Source organism: Leptinotarsa decemlineata, unplaced genomic scaffold (genome assembly GCF_025532065.1).
Source record: "Leptinotarsa decemlineata unplaced genomic scaffold, Ldec_3_MD MMD2_tig00004307_RagTag_RagTag, whole genome shotgun sequence".
Lineage (NCBI taxonomy): Eukaryota > Metazoa > Arthropoda > Insecta > Coleoptera > Chrysomelidae > Leptinotarsa > Leptinotarsa decemlineata.
Window position 1 is genome coordinate 11,290,890 of NW_027412606.1, and position 19,540 is coordinate 11,310,429.

Here is a 19,540-nt window from a genome sequence, read left to right on the forward strand (position 1 = left end):
CCATTATCCTAATTATCCTTGGTCGTTTGCATATCGCGCTTCTCCTCAAAGGACTCCGAGGTGTTTTCATAATTCAAGACTCGAAGCCCGCCTCTTTGAAGTCGAATCTAATTTTCTCTCGTCCTCGCGCGCTACTGTTTCTCTCTCCTTTTTAACGTGTTGTTGACTTTTCTTTATACCACTTGTCTTTATTTTAATTGTCTGTTTCAATGGTTCGTACGGAGTGTCGTCGAAATTCGACGGCTTCAATTACGAATGTAAATCTATTCTCGGCCCTTAGAGGGCTAATGTGGTTTTGAGTAGAGTAACTTGTTTCTTTCCTTCACAATCTATTTTTAGACAATTTCTCCAGTGTTCATAATGAAACCTGAGATATAAAAGTATGGCCACTTGTAACACAATCCAATTTTGTTCTTACTTTTTCAAACCAAAGAATTAAGTTGAACGGACTCTCAATCTCATTTCATGCCTTTCGAGGGTTCAAAAAATTTGAACATAGGATTCAAATTGGTAATTTTCAGTCATTTTGGGATTTTTTTTCAATACGAGTTGTCAGTTTATAGAAGTTGTAAGGATTTCGCGATCTTAGTCTAATATATCCCTATCTTTCGTCGGTTTAAAAAGAGGTCGGGTTATGGAATTTTTCCTGACGTTTCTCTAGCATGGATGGCTAGCTTCTTCAGATATTGAAAGCAGGCTGTCCTCTAGACTAGAGCCTCTTTCAAAGAAGCTGAACATGCGTGTTAGCGAAACGTCAGGAAAAAAATTCATGATACGACGGCTCTCGATCCCGACAAGAGATACGGTTGCAATATAAAGATCCGGCAGGTATATTATATATTCATTTAAAAATTGGTGTAATAGAAATAATATCATCTTAAACTTGAATAGTATGTATCAATTTCTAATTCCGACAAATTTACAATAACATAACTATTGATTATGTATCAACTAGCACCAATACAAAATTAAGAGGGTCATTTCTAGATCAGTGTTTAACATGGAGTGATCAACAGCATCATGTTTGCAGGAAATTGAGCTCGGGATTATATGCAATTCTGAAACTGAAGTATACGGTGAATCAGATGGCTCTTTGGCATATAATGTTATTTTACGGGGGATTGTGTGAATTCTGGAAGAGCTTTCATATGTCAAAAGAGAAGTATCCGTCTCATTTTTGATACAATAAATGGAAACAGCTTTAAAGCCGCTTTTTCAATGTACAAAATTTCGAAATTTTCCTGTATTTATGTATATAAATTATCGATATATGTAAAGCAACATGTTAATAAGTTGGTGGTAATAAGAGGTGGATTAAAGGGTACAACGGGAGTAAAGGTAATCGCATTGCCGACTCTAGCCAAGGAAGCGGCGGGACTAATTATTATAGGACCCACCGTCACCTACGGCCTGATTACTTCGTCAATTGCGGAACTAGCCAAACGTCACACCCATGCTCAATCCCTAAAGAGTTAGGATGAAATCAAAGAATGAAGTCTTGCCAGGATCATCTTTGGCGTCCCTGGGAAGCTGGCGCCGAAGAAATATCCCGCGATGACCAGGAAAAATCTACGCCTTACAGTAGGATTTCTGACTGGCCACTGTCAACTAAAGAAACACCTCCACAATATGGGGCTAGTGGATACACCTCTATGCAGGATGTGTGAACAGGAAGATGAAACTGTCAGGGATGTCCTATGTGAATGTTCAGAGTTATCATCAATAAGAGAGTGTGTGTTCGGCGAGTCTTGGCCTTCACCTGCCGATATAAAGAAGATGTCTCCCACAGACCTGTTCACCTTCCTGGAAAGGACAGGATCCTCCCAAGGAGTTGTCTTAGGAGGACAACTCCTTGGGAGTGTTGGCCCACAGCACTTAGGCCTCACATGTGGATATTTAATAAACTTCCACATTTCAAAAAATTGGACCATAAAAATTTTTAAAAAAGAGTGAAAGACAATTCTGTGTGCAAAAGCGTACTACTCCATTAGTGAATTTCTGAATGATGAGTTTGGATTTATTTGTTATCTGTGAGGTACACATGTTTGTCAGTTCTTTTGTACTATTAGTGTTTGGACATTCTATTATGTTGAATGACTGTATCTTGGAAAAACTATTGGCTTCTTGAAATTCATCAAGATATTTTATTTACAGAAGTGAATTTATCAGAAGTAAAATTGTTCACTTCTGGTAAAAACTGACCTACTAGTTATTGTTTTTTTTTGATTTCTGAGAATCCCATTCTCTAGTTTAATCTTACAGCAAGTGATGTATTTTGTTTATGGATGTTCAAAACATAAGGTGAATTTTCAAATTTCACGGGAATTCTGTCGAAATGTTGAAGAAGACCAATTGCTACCTTGTTGACGTTTCGAACAAACATATTAAAGTGGTATTCTAGAATGTAGTTTTATTAATATGTATGTCTTGTTCTTATACTTCAGAGTCCCGAAGATGAAACAATAAGGTTTCAAAAAGTCTACAATTTAGCAATTGGTTTTCTTCAACATTACGACCAAATTCCCGCCAACTTGACAGTCGAAGTCATATTCAACGGTCGCCATCGTATTCAACTATACGATTTTTTTATGTTGGTTTACTCGTCTCAAACATATGTCCCAGTTTCAACTGTTAGCATGTTTAGTTTGTTGGTGAGAGGCGTGGTCGGTGACTTTCTGCTATCAAAAAAAAGAATCAAATAATTTGTATCGAATGTTGTGTATAAAATTTAATCAAATGCTCAAAAACACTTGAAATGTTGACAGTGCCATACGGTGATTGTACTCTGAGCCAGAAAAATGTGGTACAAGCTTTTCACAGAAGGCCGAAAAGAATGCAATGACGACGCTTGCTCTGGACGCCCCAGCACAGCAACAACCGATGAAAATGTTGAGAAAGTTGAGAAAATTGTAATGGAAAATCACTCTTAGCGAAGTTGCTGAGGGTGTCAGCATAACGGTTGGTTCATGCCATGCAATTTTTTTAGAAATATTGGACATGAAGCGTGTGGTAGCAAAGTTCGTTCCAAAATTTGACCATCGCATCAAAAAAAAACCGTCGCATGAGCGTTTCTCAGGAATTGTTTAAAGACGTCAACAAGGATCCAGAGTTGCTTTAAAGGGTCATAACTGGTGACGAATCATGGATTTGTGGTTATATGACATTGAAATCAAAGTCTAATCGTCCCAATGGATAAGCCCTGGAGAGCCAAGACCAAAAAAGCACGGCAAATTTGATCAAATGTCGAGGTTTTGCTCACTGGTTTTTTCAATTACCGTATTGTTGTGCATCAGGAGTTTTTGCCACATGGTCGTACGGACAATAAGAAATATTATATTGAAGTTATGCGCCGCTGTGAAGGGCAATACGAAATCGTGAATTTTTTGGCCGAAAAAAACACCGTAATCATGCCTTAGCCATCGTATTCACCAGATTTGGCGCCCTGCGACTTTTTCCTGTTTCCAACATTGAACAGACCCATGAAAGAACGGCGTTTTGCGACGATTGATGAGATAAAAAGCGAATCGGTGAAAAAGCTACGTGACATACCAAAAAGTGCTTATCAGAACTGTTTCGAAGAATGGAAAAAACGCTGGTGTGTTATATCTGAGGGTGAGTACTTTGAAGAAGATGAAAAAGAAATTAATAAATAAATGAAATTTTTTTGAGAAAAATGAAAATTCACCTTATTTTTTTTTAACAGAGTAACTGGTATGTTTCATGTACTGCCTATTTTGTCTATTTTATGGCGCGGATGTGTCGTGTAGAAAAGTGGCAGATTATTGATGATTTTGACATTTATAATCATAGCATTTTTATAATAGTCATTCATAAACTATTACTATGATTTAGTGATATAATGTCATAGTTATTTCTAAAACTGATTTCAACAATACATTATTCCATCGTAAATCTCGCTTTCCCGATATCATGTAGATTTCATTTTCCAACAAATGAACCTTTTTGCAAATCCAAACCAATTAAAAAGGAGTGCAAATTGGAACTGGTATACCGCATCGCACGTGGCAAACAGAGAGCAGTTCAATAATTGGAGCAGTTTTGTCATTGTTACCCGCGACCAAAAATATAATTGCTATTCATCCCACACTGCCCTAACTCATTTCGTCACGTGAGCCGTAGACAATTGATCTGAATTTCATAATTATACATCCGTATGACGAGAGGTCGTACTAATTTTTAGACAGACCTACTTTACAGTTAAAAACTGATTATTTGACTTAGTTTGTGAACTGTCAATGGAAGCAAGAAAGCGATTAATTTCAAAATAAACTCTTCACAAAGATATGTAGATCATGCATATAGAGAACTTCCGAATAGAAACTGGAAGAAAAGGCCATTTCTAAACAGCTACTGTTCTATACAGGGTGAATCTCCAGGAACTGCATCGATTGATTGTGGGAAAACTATAATTAGAAAGAATCTGAAAATTTGACAATATAGGTACTAAACTCCATGGTGGCAACTCGGTCAAAATATTTTCAAAATGGCAGCACTTCCGGTTACAATGGAAGTAGCTGTCAACTCCATTATTTTAAATGGAACACCCTATATGTTATTACATTTTTTGGATTCTACATCAGAATCTAAATATTCAATGAGTACAATGTCATATATGACATTGTACTCAATCGTTTTTGACATATTAAATTTTTTATGTCAAAAATAATGTTTACAGACCCTTGTTTACAGACCCTACAATGATTATCAATTGTTCATATTGGGAAACCTTTTTCATTATGTTTTGGTCGGGTTCCTTGTAGAATACCACCAAATTTAATAGACTTCATATGAAAGTTCGATAATTATTTATACAGGGTGGTCAAAAAAAAATTTAAATGACATTTAATAAACCGTCTAAAGTAACTTTTTTATGATTTAATCGTAATAAGCATTGAAAGTATATAAATATATAAGAATAACTATTCCGAAAATCAGTAATTTTTGAAAACTTTACGTTTTCTAAATGCTGTCAGTTGGCCATGACGGCGAGACGTTAGAAAAAAATCAATTGATACGATAATGTCACTACTTGTCATTTGCAAATCATCAATAATAAATCATGCCGGAACGATTAAATTACACAAACGAAGATTATTTAAATTTATTTATTTTACTTACGTAGAATGTGATAGTTATTTCAGAATGGAGTTATCAAAAAATGTTTGAATAAAAGATTCAGATATTAATGAATTGGGATTTGTCGAATATTCTTTATTGTAAACTGTCTTTTCATGAAAAACCGAAGTCAAGTTTTTCTTTTAAATGATTTGAAATATTTTACTTTCTATACTTATATGATTTCCGTCAGAAAAAATACCCACTTTTGGAAAAAACAATGCGCATGTATCGAGCGGTTCAGCCAAAAGTAACGTCAAAAAGTTGATCTTTTCAACCGTCACTATTTTCAATCAAAATTCATTTGAAAAGTCAGTTATATTTTAAAGATGTTCAAAAAATGTAGTCTTTCCATTACCGAATAATAATTCGCCATATTTCTTGTAATACTGGGTGAATTGAAAACAATTTTTCGGGATTTTTTCGATTGAAACACTAATTTTTTTTTATTCAAGATGTGATTTCACCTTGAATTCTTTTTTTTTTTAAATTCGGTGTTGAGCATTGAATCTAAATAGACAACAAACTGCTCTTTTACATCAGCTATCTTGAACATTTTTTATCGTTTGTAGTCGACCCTTGTCGGTCCGTACATATTTGTTCAAGCACCACCAAACTTTTCCGAGTAATAACTATTTGAAATTTTTATGGCAGTAATTTTTTTTGAGTAATTTTGAACTTATCTCCTTGAACCTCTTCATTTGATACAAATATTATGGGGTACATAAAAATAGTCCATCATTGATTATAGAGTTCTTTTTTCGTAATCATTTCATCGAACCATTTGATTTGATATCATGGGAATACCTTAACAACAACAATAGTTCGGCATTTTAAGCTGTCCGTAATATTTGATACCGAAATTATGGGGGTGCTTAAAACTAGTCCGCCATCTTAGAAGGTCCGCCATATTAGACGTACGAGGCGTCACTTATGTCAGCCAAACTAAATGTGTAGGCAAAATTTCAGCTCAATTGGTTGGGGATAACTGCTTTCAAATTTGATTTGAAAAACATTTATGATGCACTGTTCGGAACCTTTGGTGTAGTAATGAATATTACTTGAATGTTTTTATTCAACAGCAAACCGTTATTTTAACACCACGACACGTGTTTCGATCACCAAGTGATCATCTTCAAGAGGAAGATCAAACTAATCATACTTACCAAGTTATCCTTATTTATACCATAGATACATGTTCTAGGTACCTGCGTCTGAAGTGTGTTAAATTATCACGTTATTGCCTTATCTGCTAGTCTTAAATTAATTTTACTATGTGTCATTACAATAGTCAGGTAAATCTAATAATTAAAAATATTGTAAGTTTAAAAATATATAAAAATGACTGAAAAGGGAAAAAAAAGTTGCAACCTTGTTGAAATAATCGACAATGTGTTTCAACGAAATAAAGTAGTCACAATAATATAATATTTTGAATAATCGTTCTCACACCTCAAACAATTTGTTGTTGAAGTTCGAGTGATCGCATCAATAGAGTCGCTGAACATTATAATTTAGTAATAACTGCCAGAGCTCATGTGATACCTACCGAAACTGCTATCAAATCCATTGTTAACATTAATAGCATGCGACAAACGTATCAATTTCAAATAAATCCCAGATAATTAATATTAAATCTGGTCGCTACCAAATGATATAGATTTGTCTCTCCCTTTTCCGGGTCACATAGATATTATTCACGCATACATGCACCGGAATAGATCCGAGGGAATCATAAATAGGGGTTGTCATTATACACAGCACGTGCCCACTCGCCACTCATGTGGTTTTAATGACTAACCAAATACTGCACTTGACAATAATCTACATATTGGATACCAAAAAGGTATTGTTTGGAAAAAACCCTCGTCTGTAAGAAACATAATCTTACTTTCACTGATTCAACCGAAACGTCAACATCTTCTTTTGTACAACTTATTAATAACAAGATAGATAAAAATGAATTTACCGTTGGAATGTTTTTTGACCTCTTGCGTACCTTCGACAGCCTCAATTTTGATTTCATATTGTCAAAATTATCAGCATTAGGATTGCGAGGTAATATACTGGATTGGAATCAGTCATTCCTACAAGGGCGAAGACTCATTGTAAGGATGAATAATGAAATTTCAGATGAATACCAGGTTAGTTCAGGAATACCTCAAGGAAGTGAGCTCGGTACCATGATTTTCCGATTTTTCATCGATGATTCACCTGACCACATAAGTTACGGTGAAGTCTTCACGTATGCAGACGACACATCTATAATCGTATCTAGCATAAACGAAGATGAAGTGATATCTAAAACAAAAAAGGTCCTCCACGAGTTCGATGAATGGTGTCACAAAGACACCAGATTCCACAGACTCTCTTTAGATCCCCTAATCATCCAAAATATCATATTTAGCCAATACAGTTTACTATTCAGTACCAAATGCAACTTTTTGGGCACGGTCCTAGATGAAACTCTCAGCTGGGACGAATGCATTAACAACATTTGCTCTAAACTAAATAAACAATACTTTGCCATAAGCAATCTGAAAAGCTGCCTGAACGAAATAGGCGAATTGCAGTCTACTATGCCCTCATCTACTCGGCCATTAGTTACAACATCTTAGTCTATGGGCTAGCAACTTCCAGTAACAGAGTTTTTCTGGCACAAAAAAGAATAATCCGTACTATGTTCAGACTAGACTATCGTGAGTCCTGCCGAGAAGTGTTCAGAACAAAGCAATTACTTTCACAGAAATTTATTCATATACACTGCTTACATATATTTACAATTGGCCGCGGTGATAGTGCTCCCGACTCACGATCGGAAGACCGTGGGTTGACCTGCCTCGACCAGATATTTTTCTCGATAGAATTTATCTGGTTGAAGCTGGGATGATTCTGCAACCGTGTTAGGAATCACACATTAAAAGGTAAGACCTCGTTAGTCCTTAGCTCGCACAAGTTTCTCAACTTCTGAGAGTTGTCGTTTGTATAGGGGCGACTCCGGAAAAACCGATTTTAAACAGATTTTTAAACAATAATAAAAATAATTTTGGACTAGACATTCATGGCTACCAAACAAGACAAAAAAAATCAATTCACATTCCAGAAGGTGAGATACACAAGTTATAAAAAATCACCAGACTACGCTGGTATATAGTACTTCAACTTGTTTCCAAACAATTCGAAAAATATTACAAGCCTGGTCAGATTCAAAAATGGTCTTGAATCGTTTTTGATCACGAATACATTTCATCACATTCATGAGTTTTCCTCTCTCTCTGCAATATGAACTGAGACGAGCAGATACATTCTTTTTTATTCTGTGAAAATTCATGTATTATACACATTCACTATTTATTTGAAATGTCATGCTGAATTACACTCATATGTTGTTCTATGTGACATATTATTACTGTTGCAATGTTACTTTTCAGTGGTATTTTCAATTTTTCAACCCAATGTAAATTGGTGATTTTATGATCAATAAAACTGTCTGTCTGTCTATTAAAACCATGAGCTTTAGGCTCGAGTTTTTTCCGTAAATCGGACACTTGGAAAATATTGGAAATTATCAATACTTACTGAAAACTGTACCTTGTGGTTCTGACGTTTTCAAGATTATTACTGCTTTTTTTGGAAAGAAAGGTTTTGATTTTCTACTTCTTCCAAAGACAGGAAGGAAGCAATTAATTACAAAATAAACCTTTTACAAAGATGTGTAGATCTTGTAAAGAAGTAACTTTCAGAAACAAATTAGAAGAAAAAGTCTTCTTGAAACAACTACATGTGATGGCGAAGCTGCCCCCATGCGCACAAACTCATTTTCTATGTAAAAATGTCATTGCCTAACAAAAATTTATTTTTGGATGAGTGTACCATTATATAACATTTTAATGAACTGTATTACTACCTATTACTACGTATAATACTAAATAAAATATAATAAGAATTTACAAAAAGTCATGTTCCATTTGCTACCCTAATTAAATCTAATTATTATTACGACATTGGCTGGCAAACGGCTTATCGTAGTCCAAAAGTAATTTAGAGTCTATACCTGCGCGATCGCTCGCCATCAGGTTTGGCGCTTGCTTTACTTTCATATAAACATTGGATTACACGAAAGAAAAAATACTTTCGAAACAACTTCATTTATTCGAACATTGAATTCCAAACATTCTTTGTGGAATTGAATCAGATATCATTCACAGAATTCCTACACAATATATTAAATGAAAGAGGTAAAATTTCACTTATATGGAACTCTTTCATCCTCACTGGTGGACATCCGATGTTTCGGCATAATTCACTTGCCTTATTAGGTCCAAATCTGGATACAATTATAAGATGAAACCACTCAATACATACTTTCATAAAATTACTGTCATCTATGACAGTCATTCGCTTATTTGATTAAATCACAGCCATAGGAATCTTGTTTGAATTGAAAAGGGTATATTTTTAAAAGAGATAAATTTTTGGGAAAGAAAGTTTTGGCTTTCTACTTCTCCTTTTTTACATTTAAAAATGTGGGAATCTTCCAAAGAAAGGAAATGAGCAATCAACATTTCTTTCCCGAAAAATAAAATCTTCTTTATACTCCCCTTTCAATTCATACTGCTTTTTGTTTCTGAGATTGAGGCTAGCTGAAAGTTCCAAGTTTATCCATTTATCTGTTAATGTATAACGATTACAAAATGAAAATATTCGGGATGTGTCACAAAGTCACTATAGATACAGTCTTGTGCGAGAAATATTTTCGTCTAGTAAAATTCAAAAAGGTTCTGATGTGGATTTGAAAATGAGTCTATTTCAGTCTATACTTCGAGAAGACACCATAAGTATGATAGATTTCCATATAAGTCGAGTTTTGTATGTACCCTTTTAATGTATTAAGTTGTGTAGCAAAATGATCAGGAGTATTCTATTTTTCATTTTATTTCAATTGTTCAATTTTTTCCTTAATTTTTATTTCATTGTTATTTTATTTCAGGGTTTTTTTGCTTAATAAATTTGTTATTTTCAGCTATTCATTTCAATTTTATTTATACTTTCAGCGATCATATTATTTCATATTATAATATAATTCCTAAATCACTGACGTTTTTCCTTAATATGTCTCTTGTAGTGACGTACGGAAAATATACTAAACAGATGAGTAGAAATGGTGATAAAATATACAGGGCGTTCCAATGAAAACTAAACCCCCAGCCCCCTTTAAGTCAGAAACGGATATGTAATCAAAAATTTGAAAGAACATGTCAATTTTTATTTCTAGAGGGACTTATCTGATATTCAAATCATACCCAAATTTCCCCCCCCCCAGCGGTCAGCAACTACCCCCCCTTTTTTCAATGGCTTGGGGGGTCGAGTGATACATCATTCGAAAGGTCTTTTGTCCCTCTATTAGTTCTGTAATCAACGGAAAAGATGTTCAAAATGACAACTATTTTCATTGGATACGAATACTGATTTAATAAATCGCATTTATGCAATGTATTGAAATGGGTTCCCACAAAAGTGTTCGGGTAGCGAGGTTTTACAATTTACAAAACTCATAGGTAGTTTTGGAGTTGTTCTGGGACAACTCCGTTTTTGTTGGCAAACGTCCGACTCCCATACAACTGTTCAAAGTACCATACTAAAAATCAAAATTCAAACTCTCATTGCTGTATTCTAAGCTCATAATGAGATTCCAGTTTTTGGAATTGAAAAATAAATTGTATTTGGAACTATATTGTTAGGAGTTGAAAGCAATCAAATCGAGGCTCTTGAAAAAAAAAATTAACATAGACCATTGAATTGAGATAACAGCGTACTTTATTTACATTAAAAGCGCTGAACTGGTCGTCTACATTAATATGATGACTAACGATACGTTTTAATTAGAGAAAATTAACAGACGATTAAGTTTTGATTAGGGTTTGCGGTTGTTCATAACGAGATTAACATTTGACGACTTTCAAAAATGTCAGTTTTATCTACATAGTTTCAAAATGTTGAAATAAATTGGAACAATAAACAATCAAATATAATTAAAATGAAATATAGTAAAATTTTGATGATTTTTATTCAAACCAATGATAACCTTGAAAAACACTTGAATGTTGAAATGTTCTGTTTTGGTCTGATAGAGCATTCGTATGAATATGGAATATATTTTTAATATTATCATTTCGCTTGTTATCGTGTAAAGATCTGTTTCATTTCCTAATGAATAAAGTGAGTTGATAAGTTTCTATAAACATTTAAATTACAATTTAGGGCTTGATTTCTTTGTTTGTCAGATAGAAATGGGATTTGACATTTATGAATAACTGTAGATAGTCGGTACGATGTGTAGTTTTACATTTTTCAAAATTCATATATATATATATATATATATATATATATATATATATATATATATATATATATATATTGAAGGGTGCCTAGAAGATGACAGTACTACCAACTGTCGAAAGCGCTCGCAGATAATTTATAGAAGATATAAAGCTTCAAATCCTTTTTGTATATATATATATATATATATATATATATATATATATATATATATATATATATATATATATATATATATATATGCTGTTAACGTGGTTAACAGCATAGTTGTGTAATTCGTAATATTACAGACTTTCAAAGTGAACCGTCGTATACAGGACGTGTACAGGATGCTGTCTATTTATCGTTTTAGCAATTTTTTTTTCGTAGTCCCCATTTAAGAAAAATGGGTAAAAAATAAAACTTCTCTTGAGTGGCCATAACTTCAAATCTAGATGTATTCTTTAATGCTGAACAACTTTTCTAAACAAACAAGCATTTTCCAGAATTTTTCAAAATGAGAGTACTTCAGTCTTGTCTCAAAATCAAATATTTGAAGGCTTCTCGTATATTACGTGTGTTTTACTGTATTTTGTTGGTGCATCTTTAGTTTTAGGGGATGCACAAACTTTTATCAAGAATAACATTTTGTCGAAAAACCCTTAATAAATAATTTTCCCATATGGTGCATACTTTGGGGATGACGCTGTATATCTATATATAAATCTTGGGTTGGTCGTGACTGGCCAGTTGAAGAAGGAACTTCGAAACCACTATATGATTTGTTTGTGAGGCTGCAGTCAATTTTGAGGATGCCGGGGAGTAAGAAAGAAACTCTTTGGTATTCAGGTATTCAGTCAGGACTTATATCGTGAATTTGAGAGAAGCTAGTTCCTTCATAGCAAATCGCTAATCGACTGTATGTAGCCGGCAAAATTTCAACATTCACCTTATTTTCTGAACAGATCTCGTATTTAGTTCGGAGAGACAATAATTGGGACGCTCTTTTAAGATGACATGAAAATATAATGTAAGCTGTACGACCAGTCATCAAATACAGTCTCTCCTCATCGGAGAAATCATTTTGATGAATCAAACGTCACAAAGCTGATTTAGAGAAGATGTGTCGTTCCTTTCGACTATGCAGTACAAAAGAGAATCCCTAGCAATATCCAATATTTAGCGATTGATATCAGTTTTTTGCGGGGTTGTATACAAATTTATCAGACGGGGGAGCAACACAATGGACTCACGACGTATGGTGCGTTGAATCTCTATAGGAACTCTTGAAACTTGTTGAACTGAGCAACGGATATATCGCCGACCAGAAGGGGCGCTCAACAACGACCAGGAACTATGGGTGTATTGAATTTAGAAATAATTTGGCTATGGAGACATTCACGGAATATTAGTTCATTTGTAAATTGAAACCCTGTTTTACTTTGGGTCAATTGATTTTTTCAAACTTTCTTAACAAATAATCTCACAATTACTGCTAATAGAACCTACATTATGAAACTATAGATGTTTAATATTTGTTCATTAAAATTATGAAATGACAAAAATTAATTGGCGCTCCGGGACGGCTTCATTTATTCTAGTGGCGCATTTGCTTTTTCAGCTGCAGCATCATGTCATCTGACTACTCTCTTTCATAAAACAAATTGTAGGGTCGATAAAAAACTGATTTTCCTGTTTTGTTATTTATATAGAGGAAGATAGGTTAGGTGCACTTTACACTCATAACGGTATGCTACTCGTTAGTTCCAAACGCGTCCAGTTCGCGCAGATGACGTGAGTGCGAAGCATATCGGGGTTGTAACTTCGTAGACTTGCCTAAATTCAATTTGAATTTCTCACAAGTTCTCTGTTATGCTGTAAAGTTTAAAAATTATGACGAAATTATTGTCAAGAGTGGTTTTCAAACATTTTTAATTAGCTTTTGTCAATTTAGTGTCGTATTCGAAACTTCAATAATTAAACAAAAATACGAGTAGGTAGGTATATAACTAAGAATGCCTGGTTGTGCTGTTTTTGGTTGTAATAATTACAACAGAGTGACAAAAGGGACCAGTATTAAGTATTTTCGATTCCCAAAGAGCAAAGAACTGTCTAAACAATGGATTTCAGCATGTAGGAGGAAGGGCAACATCAATTTGAAAAATTGTGTGTAATAATTAAAGCAATGATGACACATAATTTATTAGGTATTCAATGGTTTTCAGCAACTATTTGTTCTATTCATTTCCATAAAGATTGTTTGGAAGATTAAACAGTCAAAGCAATATGGTACTTTTTCAACAAAAAACGCCCGTATTTTGAAAACTGATGCTGTGCCCACTCTGAACCTCTTATTTAAGAGAAAGCAAACTGAAGAATCAGAAAGAACAATTCGTTTTGCTAAAAGGAGAAAATCTACTCTTTTACCAGAGCAACAATTGGAAAATTATGAAGGTAGTGTTTCCACATCACTACAATTAAATACTAAAGAGATAGAACAACCTGAACAAACAAACGTAGATAGCACTTGCAGTACTTCAGTTCAGTCGAATGCACAACAAAAAACAGAAAAAGAGAGGTTAGGTTCTTTTATCAATCGAACTTATTGTCACTGTGAATATTGCCTCTAATCGATTTTTTTTCTTTATGCATTTTTGAATTTTTTTCAGAATTGCGGAGTTACGTATAACAGAACTAGAAGAAAAGGTTGCACATTTGGAATCGTTAAATAGGGAGCTGTGCGATGAAAATTTACAGCTGAAGAATGATATGGAGACATGCAGAAAATCATTGGAGAAATTTTTTTCGTCTGGTCAAATAGAAAGACTATTGAATCCCCATAAGAACTTACCCATGTGCAATTTATCTTTTTTGAAAACAAAAGTACTTCAAAAAATATGTATTTTATTACCTAGCCGATTGAATTTGTCAAAAATATTGTCAAAAGTCGGAAATATCATCACATTTTGTATCACCTTCGGTGAGAAAATGACTCATAATTTTAGTATTCAGTAGACTCAGGAAACAATAATACCTACTTCTGAAAAAATCAACATGTATGTATTCATGCATCAAGACTAATAATTGCATTTTCATGCGAAAATGCCTGGAGACATTCAAATATACAAACATCACATTATTGGTACACATATTATTGATTAGCTTATCATGAACTAATGAAAACTCTTATGAAGGTTACATACAATGAATAGTAAAATAAGTAATAACCATTTTTTGTGAATATGCCATCGAGAACTATACTCAAAAAAGTTTGCTCCCTATCGATACCTTCATACCTACCTGCGGTTCATTATTCCTACCTGGTAAAAAATAAATTTTAGCTGTCAATCACATGCGGGTTACAACGAACCCATTTTACATATCTCATTGCTTCTCAAAAAACGAATTAGGATATTTTCCCATCATGAGTAGCGACAAATTTGTTTAATTAGTTTCGGATTAGGGTGATATCAGGGACCCACGCTGTTCATTTCGTAGCTTTTCAAAAGGCTCAGATTATAAATTGATAAATGCTGTGATGTGACTAAGCTTAAATTCATCTCTAAAATTCAAAGGAAAAATTATGGATTAAGGATGGAATCCTTCGAATCTTACTAGATGTATCTTTTAGAGTTTTACACGGAAAATATTTTAATAAAGGTTTAGATTCCACAGCCTCTAAAAGGATCTAGCTAGACGGTTCATGATAACCAAATACAAAACAACTTTCGGCTTATTCTACATTAGGTATTTATTTGAGAGGAAATTTGAAAATTTTGTTGGTAGATCGAAATAACCCCAAAATTGCAAATGAAATGAGAAAAATTGAAAACTATAAATAATATTTTCAGAACGAATGCAGATTTTGACCTCCGAAACGTTAAAAGAGGTATCTGCAATTCATAGTTTTTTTGATAGGCAAAATTATGAAATAGGATAAGTTACTCACAAATAATGCATTTTCCTGTGTGAAATATATATTAACTTTATGCAATAACTCATCGAGATAAAAGAGAAATATGCACTTTCTCTATTGTAATTTTCAATGTTTCATATCTTGGAAGGTGTAATACCTAGAAAGATCCATAGAAAACGCATTTCCTCCATAAAAACAACTTTTGTTCAATATTTTGGTCTATATTATCAAGCAAAGTTGTATATTCATTTCTTTGACAAAACTTCATCAAAACTAAACATCTATATCTAGACGACACAGCTATTGTCTACTCCGGAGAAACATGGCTCGATGTCAAAAGACAGGCAGAAAATGATCTAGAACTAATGAAAGATGAAATTTTCATATAAACTATCTAGTGAAAAAATTAAGAAGTATCCTATTCAAGTTCCGACACCTCAAAGACATCCTGAAACAAAAGGATAAAAAATCATATATTTCAGCCTTGTGCAAAGCCATTTAATATATTGCATTATTGGATGGGGAGAAGTGTCCAAAACCCACTTGTATCCAGAGAAAATTCATAAAACTGATGCTGAATAAACCACCAAGATACAACAATGACGAATTATATAAAGAATCAGAAATTTTCGATGTGAGGTAACTGTTTTTCAAAACCCTTGCATTGCATCAATATAAAGAAAAGCCAAAATTCACCAGACCCAACCATACATATACTACAAGACACAAAAACAAGTACATAGTACCATTCGCATTTAAAACAATAGGACAGAGACCTCATGTTCCTCCTGACGAAAATCAAGTAGTTTTCATAAAAGAGCTCTAAAACAACGCATTTTGAACTTATCATTTCAACCTTTCTCTTTAAAAAAATATTTAAATACTCAAAAAAGAGGAATGAAATAATGCATTTAACATTTAAAGGGATTCGTTTCTATTTCACCATTTGGCAACATCGGTTATAGCTAATGAAGGACAATGAATCTGTTACCTGAATGAGACAAACAAAGATATATATTTTAGAGGCGTGCTGTTCTGTTTACTTATGTTCCGAGTTCCGTGACATTTTGTGCACCTAACTTATCTTCCTCTATATAAATAAATAACAAAACAACTGTTGTTTATGTGGCTTGTGGAGGTGGTATCGAACTATAATTTATATTTTGCCTTAATTTGACACTATTGACATGATTCTTCTTCTTCTAGCATACTACTAACCTGAACTCCGATCTAGCATTCTAGGAGATGTTGCCAATATGTGAATTAGAAACAAATCCCTTTAAAAATTGAAACCCAACATTTGAAATATCAATTTGAATACTTTTCGAAGTGAATTTGAAAAACTCATGAATTGAACTCAACTTTATTTCGTTCAAATTTGCATATGCTGTGCATTCCCCATTTTTGACAAAAAGGTGTTCAATTCCTTAGCAGAAGATATACAAAATTGTGAATCTACCAAGCACATGAAAAAGGCAGTCGAAAAATGTATTACTAGGCTTCATCGTAAAAACATGGAAGAAATTCGACCAAAATAATCAAGTACGGATTACATGTCATTATAAACCCCAATTCCTTTTTATCCCCTGATTTTAATATGTATATATTTATTTTCCACGTGATCTATTCTAATGATGATTATCTTATACACCATTTCAATGCCTCTGTCATCGCAAAAATGTAAATACTTACCTTTTGCTTTTTTTTTATACATCACAGTTAACTTATATTTTCATGTAACACAAGTATTATTTTGTAAATGTTGAATATTTTATATGTACTTATTTTAGAATCAATAAGAAGATAGTGTTAAATCAAATTGTGTTTCGCCACGTACAAACAGCTTTTGTTATTTCTGTGGCTTTTTAATGCTTATTTGTTGAATGTATACTTTTGTTTCTTGTAATTGTTTATTATATATGTGTATATGTGAGTAGACGTATGCACATATCATCAAATTAGATATTCATATCACCTCAATCATATACACTATTTTGTACTTTTTTCTTAGTGAATAAACATGATTATTATTATTATTTAACGTGCTTGCTATAAGAACATCAGAATTTGATTGCGTTAAATTATACAACTTGTAATTTCAGATTATTTCTAAGAACGATCTGATGGAATTAGGGATCATTGTTCATAACAGAGCTACTCATCTTCAAACTATTCTTCATCATATTCGACGAAAAAAAAAATTATAATAATGTGGTAACGAAACAACTTGCAAACATATAACTAAAAAATTACCAAAATGCTAAAAAGACATTTCAGCATTACAACATGCATATAAATACAGAGTGTTTATATGATGATGAACCCAAAACTAAAATCATGATTGATCTGGATATGTTGGGTATCTAGTAACTGGCATTCATGAGCAGGAATTGGCTCAGAATAAGTACACAACCAATCACTTGACATTTTCCATTTAGAGAACACCTGAACAAAATAGGTCTGAATAACGGTCACCTTAGCATTGTATCAAAGGATGAAAGTAATGTATATCCAGAAAAATGGGACATCCAATAAATAGTATATACACTAACACGATTGTTATGTGTCCTACATGAGGATGCTGTGTTTTCCGGAGACTTGAGAAAATGGAAGCAGAAAAAAATACCTAGGTTGGCTGAAATAGATATGCCGTTTTCTATAGAGGGCAAATCCAACTTGTAGGTTTCAATAACTATGTTTTTGAGAACCTCAGTCTCACTGCATCAAGTTTCCTCAATTCGTTTTTCGATATTATTTACGTTACATGACGTAATCAGCATCGTAAAATTTAAATTTCTGAGTTGTCAGGCTTACGAATTCGCGGAAGTTTAAAAGAAATGTTAGTCAGCTTCTATCCTCGGAATAAAACGGTAATTGGGTTAATTTATTTATTGAATTACTTTTTTGATAAAAAGAAAATGCGTAGACGTAGCTGACAGAACGACTAAAAGTCAAGGTAAATTTATTAATAACAACAATAAAGACAAAACTTCGGTATCGGGTAGATCAAGTAGATAACCTAGCCTATGGCTTTTGCCCAAAATTGTATATTGGCCAAACAGGGAAAACTGTTCCCTAATAATTAAAGAACATTCCACATTTGCAAATCAATCATGAATACGACGTGTTACATTTAGAAGAGGAAAGTTTGAAACTCAATCTTCTAGAATGTTTAGAAATAAATAGATAAGATTTCGGATAAATTACTGAATGACCGAATAGAATTGAATAATTCTACGTTACTTAATATTATTTCGAATGTGGAAACTGATAAATGAGCTCAGGTCATTTCATTCATTACAATCTCAGGTACACATGAAACATTAAATGGCTAGGTAAAACTCAGGAACTTGAAATGTAGGTACTTCAAAATGTAAAACTAGATGTATTAAATCATCTAAAAGAACAATTCGTTCATGCCAATCTCAACTCCTTACACTGTAGGTTAATTGACTGACACTACTCCCCTGGCTAATACCACGAAGGGTGTTGGATTATATCCGAAAGGCGAAGATTATATCTTCACTGAAGTTATTCCTGCACATGCTGTTGGCGATACAACTGCCGCGATATATTTTCAATTTATTGGAACACACTTGCAGACCGGTTTCGGGCTGTTTGACCACTCGTCAGTGCAAGGTAGTGTATATCATCAACCACATACCCATCAGTATGCCCACTGACTATATGTGAAAAGTTAGATGTATTAAGCATTGACTATGAAGAATTTAGATAGTGTTGCTATAGGAAGATTAAATTGTTCAAGAGGAAGATTAAATTGTTTAATCTTCCTCTTGAAGATGATCACTTGGTAATCGAAACACGTGTCGATGTGTTAAAACTCCAGTAATATTCATTACCACATCAAAGGTTCCAAACAGTGCATCATAAGTAAATATAAACTCTTACTAATTCATCGTAAGTATCCTTGACAACCTCATGTTGATAGTACTTGAAAGCTTCTTGCACATTATTTCATTACTTCATATTACGTGTTTATCAATAAAACTCTTTTCAATGTAAATTTTCACAATTAAAATTGTTTGTATCTACTCAGTTTCTCAAACTTATCATCAACTTTTTTATTCTTTCGCTTCTGGGAAATGGCCATGCATGATTTTGTCAATATTCATATTGCTCCATCGAGAAATGTTCTATTTTCTCCAAGTT

The 19,540-nt window shown here is 33.4% G+C and overlaps 1 protein-coding gene across 10 annotated transcripts in view; it reads left to right on the forward strand.

Annotated features, from left to right (window-relative positions):
- Window positions 1-19,540, forward strand: part of pan (transcription factor pangolin) — a 307,410-nt gene that overhangs the window by 254,794 nt on the left and 33,076 nt on the right. The window lies entirely within an intron of this gene.